Below are 5507 nucleotides of genomic sequence, written 5' to 3'. Positions count from 1 at the left end.
GACTGTCCGAAGGCTGGAAAACACCGTGAGCTGTAGAGAGCTGAGATCAAGAAGTCTGAGGAAGCAGTTCAGTGTACCATCTCTGCTATTCGCAACTTCACCAATCCTTTCTCCTTGGTCGACAAGGACCATCTCTACAGCCTGGCGTCTGGTGCTCCTGCTTTCCCGGAGGTGGAGTTTGATGTGCTCAATACTGAGTCAGCTGGTAAGGAGGCCAAGAAAATATTCATCCGAGATCGTTTTGTGAATGGCTCTTCTGAAGCACTGTTCTTTGAGCCAATCAAGAAGCAGAAGTTGAAGATGATGGAGGCCTCCAACAAGACAGTCAAGCTCACTACCTCTCAGGGAAAGGTATGTAACCCCATCCTCCTAATCGAAAAAATTGTTCCCATGTTCATCTTTGCAGGTTATCCAGTACGGTGAGCAAAGTGACCTCGCTTTCATGCTGCTCATGAAGTCTCAGCACTTGGACGAGCCCCTGTATCTTGATGAGCTGATGTGATACTCGCTCACTCCTGTCCCTCACAGCCTCGGCACTGCCGACGGGTTCTTCAATAAGACCAACAAGGCCGCGATGCTTCATTTCTTGATGGAAGATGCTCCTGAGGATGTGCCTTATCCAAAAGATGCCCTCTATATCCAGGATGGCAATGCACTTTTTAATGCCCTGAGGAACCTCCCCCCAACGGTTGGTGATATTTATCTTCAGATTCTAGATCAAATGGTGGCTAAGAAGAATTTTGTCTTCTCAACTATCATACCATGCTGACTTCATCAAGGCTCAGGAGAGATTGCGCCGTGGCTTCTCCCAGCAGTATATCCTGGAGGGGCCGGCAACAAGGAAGCCGAGTGACTTCAAACTATTCCTGGCCAACAAGCAGAATAAGACACAGCTCTGTAACCTACTACTACAGGTGTGGCAGAGCAAGGCAGCGGCATCTCAGCTCGAGAAAAGTGGGACAATGGTGGCTGTGGTGGAGGCCTATCAGCTGGACTCATTGGATGGCAACGTGAGTATATTCAATTTCATATGATGCAGCTGTGAGCCTTTTTTAACAAATGCTCAGGACTGTAAGGGCACCATTTTTAATTCTCTGTTTCAATAGGTTCGGACGGACATGAGAAACAGAGAATAAAAAATGTACCTTAACATAAAATCAAAACTCGAACATTCGCATGTTTGAGGTGACGGCACGTGAGATCCATGAGCTGGAGTCGAACCAGGAGGAGACAGACACCCGGGTTGTGCTCTACCTCAAGTATGCTGTCAAGCTGGGGTGCAAGTCAGCTGTGGTGAGGACGCCAGACACCGACGTTTTCATGATCCTTCTGCACCACGCTCACTCCATCCCACTCACCATCTACCTTGATACCGGAACTGGAAAGCATCGCCAGATTGTGAACGTCAGTGAACTCGCGGAATTGAAGGGATCGGACTACTGCACCACGATACACGGCCTGTACGTGTTCACCGGGAAAGATGTAACAAGTGCCTTCAATGGCAAGGGCAAGGTCGGACCCCTGAAGAAGCTACAGAGCCACCCCAAGTACCATGCTGCCTTCAGGTGAGAGCATCATTCTGTCAATGCCGTACGCAGCTTCATGCTGAAGCAGATGGTGGGGGAGGACGAGCAATTCACGACCAAATCTAAGGTGGCCCTCTCTCGGGTACCACCTTGCAGAGTCAACCTTATCCAACATATTGACCGTGTGAACCACCGCCTTGCCAACTACAAGCGAGCTGACAAGACGATCATCTGGTGTCCCAAGCCCTATGACCCTGGACAAGGCTGGGAGAAGATGGAGGAGGGTATCTTGCAGCCTTTGTGGTCGTGTGGCCCCATATCCTTCCTCCTTCCCTCGTTGACTTGGCAGAGAAAACTGCTGAGGAGGTGGAGGAGGATGAAGAGGACAAAAGGGAGCAAGAGATTGATTATGAGGAGCTACTCGATGACGATGATTGCAGATGACTGCACACAGCAGTGCGATGAAATAATGACATTGCTTACCGCTTCTGAAGCTTGACCTGTCGCGCAAGATGAGAACATTAGTGGCATAGTTTCCTTCTTATTTTCATTTATTGAATTCATTGTGTGTTATATTGTCTTATTTAACCCTAATTACTCACAATTATTATCATTTCCAGTATGCATGGGCATCTTATAGTTTGGTATATTTGAAGTTAGACATCTGGCAAGATTTTGTGTACATTTTACTGATTTTTTGCATACTTTTCGAGTTTTATTGTATTAAACTTGTTTAAATCATGAAAATAACCCTTTCAAACGATTCCTCGGGACAGAATTAGCTGGAAAAATGGGGTCATTTGTCTCTGTATGATGTCTAGTTCAAAAGTTATGCGAATTAATCGATTGTCATAGGAAATCAAAGATGGCCGCAAAGATGGCAGCCAACGGACCCCATGGGACAATATTTCGTCTTGGGAACATGAAAATTCGTTTACTAGACACCTTGAGGATTCCAAAAATGTAAGTTAAAAAAATATATCAACTAGGTGCATGGGGACCCCTTCTTCCTACCAGACTAATAGTTTATGTTCATTGTTTAAGCACCCTTGTTTTTTGTTTTAGCCTCATTTTTAGCCTGTCCCCTGCATAGCATGTGTGTGTGTGTGTGGTGTGTAGTGTGCGGTGTGTACTGTGTGTAATGTGTGGTGTAGTGTATGTAGTGTGTGTGTGTGTGTGTGTGTGTGTGTGTGTCTGTGTGGTGTGTAGTGTATGTGTGTATGTGTGTGTGGTGTGGTGTATGTAGTGTGTGTGTGTATGTGTGTATGTCTGTGTGTGTATTTTGCGTGTGTGCCTGGTGTGCGGTGTGTATGTGTGTGTGTGTGTGTGTGTGTATGTGCATGTATGTGTGTGTATATGTGTATGTATGTGTGTATATGTGTGCATATGTGTGTGTATATGTGTGTGTGTATGTGTTTGTGTGTGTGTGGATGTATGTGTGTGGATGTATGTGTGTGTGTGTGTGGATGTGTGTGTGTGTGTGTGTGTGTGTGTGTGTGTGTGTGTGTGTGTGTGTGTGTGTGTGTGTGTGTATATGTGCATGTATGTGTGTATATGTGTATGTTTGTGTGTATATGTGTGTGGATGTGTTTGTGTGTGTGTGGATGTATGTGTGTGTGGATGTTTGTGTGTGGATGTGTGTGTGTGTGTGTGTGTGTGTGTGTGTGTGTGTATATGTGTGTGTGTGTATGTGTGTGGATGTATGTGTGTGTATATGTGTATGTGTGTGTATGTGTGTGTATGTGTTTGTGTGTGTGTGGATGTATGTGTGTGGATGTATGTGTGTGTGGATGTGTGTGTGTGTGTGTGTGTGTGTGTGTGTGTGTGTGTGTGTGTGTGTGTGTGTGTGTGTGTGTGTGTGTGTGTGTGTGTGTGTGTATGTGCATGTATGTGTGTGTATATGTGTATGTGTGTGTGTATATGTGTGTATGTGTTTGTGTGTGTGTGGATGTATGTGTGTGGATGTATGTGTGTGTGGATGTGTGTGTGTGTGTGTGTGTGTGTGTGTGTGTGTGTGTGTGTGTGTGTGTGTGTGTGTGGATGTGTGTGTGTGTGTGTGTGTGTGTGTGTGTGTGTGTGTGTGTGTGTGTGTGTGTGTGTGTGGATGTATGTGTGTGTGTGTGTGTGTGTTTTGCATGTGTGCCTGGTGTGTGTGTGCATGTGTGCGTGAGAGTGTGTGTGCACAAATAATATTTTGAATCATCTGAGCAGAAACGTCAGTTGATCTGGACTTTATTTGTGGAGAAACGAATGTCTGATGTTATGTGGGAATGAATGGTTGACATATTAGGGTCGTTGTCACCACGTTACTACTGTTAACGTGATGTAATATGTCACGATCTTCGTCATGATCTTGGGTTGATTTTGTGGGACATGTTAAAACCTCCATCAGTTACCCAGTCACTCTGTGTGATACCTTCCTGTTATGATCAATTATGTTTAATCAACTAATTAATCAATTGTGTCAGATCCCTGTGAACTGAACGATAATTCTGTCATAAAGCTGTGACCTCATCGCTGTGACGTCATAATGCCGTGACGTTTAGTTGATCGCACTCTCGGGTAAAATTGTAAAACTATGTCATTCACATAATAGTCTCCACTAATTAAGCCTCTCCCTGTACCTCTGTAAGCCTGGTGTTGGCTTCACTGTCAAGGTGACTTGCTTGAGATCTCAGGGTCCTCTCCAGGTTGGTTGACTCAGCCTGTTGTCCTTCCAAGGTAGGCAAAATGAGTACCAGCTTGCTGCGATGAATGAGCCATTCAAGTTTCTTGTATTGGAGTGGTGACCCCTCCAGGATTGTGCCAAATCTGAAGATGCAAAAAGGAGTGGTCTTCTTCTTCTTCTGGGTACCACAGAGTTTCCTCGACCACTAAGAGTACCAAACCACCATTTAGAATATTATTTTTCTTCCTGCACTCTTAACACTCCCAATTTCCAAGCTGTATCTCGGAGCCATCAGTGGCTTTCAGAATGCCTCAATAATGTGAATACAAAGTCTGCGGAGTTGACTTTTTAAACTATGACCTAATTTTCAAGGACTTGACCCATATTATAGGCATTTTAACATTTTTTCAACAAAATTTGACAAAGGTATGTCCAATCATAACGAAATTGCCCTCGCATAATAGTCCAGAGCAAGACACACTTATGATTAATTTACATTATACCCCTCTGGGTTAAAGGTCAAGGTCTTACACCCATGGGAATACTAAACCACCATTTAGGGGTTTTTTTCCCCCTTTTTTCTTCCAATGGCGGAGCTGTATCTCACATCCGGCTGAGACTTTCTGAAATAAATGTTGCACCAATAAAGGGAATAAAACATATGTGAGGTTGACATGTTTTATGGCCTTGACCTAATTTAAGGTCATGACCCAATTGTAGACATTTTAGCTTTTTCCCCAAAACTTGACTAAAGTTCGTCTAATCAGAACAAAATTGACCTCTTTCAATATCCTTGGGCAAGGTGTATTTAAGCTTGTTTTACATCATACCCCTCCAGGTTAAAGGTCAAGGTCAAATGGCTGAAAATTGCATGTATTTGTAATCGCTTCATTTTCCCAATTTTTTTTTATCTCAAAGACCGCTTGGCCTTCCAAGATATTCTTGCATTATAATACGAGACCTGCAATGAAGTTGTGCATCTGATATTTGATGGTTCTGGTCCTTGACCTAGTTACCAAAAAACACCTTTTTAATCATGACTTGATCAATTTTCCTCTGATTTTCATGATGTTTATGGATAAATTGCAGATGGGGAAACATTTTCTTGATTTACACGCTATGCCTAAATGTTGAAGGACAAGGTCATGTGGTGGTCCGAAAAAAAACATGGCCATCGTTGGATCGCGGGCCAAGGATAAGTTGTGGGCGATCGCCAAGGGTAAGCCTCCTATTATTTATACTAGCAACGGCACCCGCCCTACGGGCTTCAATTGGGAGGCCCAAATGAAAAGGCAAAATATCAGAAATTGAAG

The sequence above is a fragment of the Myxine glutinosa genome, chromosome 8, assembly GCF_964187855.1.
Source record: "Myxine glutinosa chromosome 8, kmMyxGlut1.1, whole genome shotgun sequence".
Taxonomy (NCBI): Eukaryota; Metazoa; Chordata; class Myxini; order Myxiniformes; family Myxinidae; genus Myxine; species Myxine glutinosa.
This window is presented reverse-complemented; position numbering follows the sequence as displayed.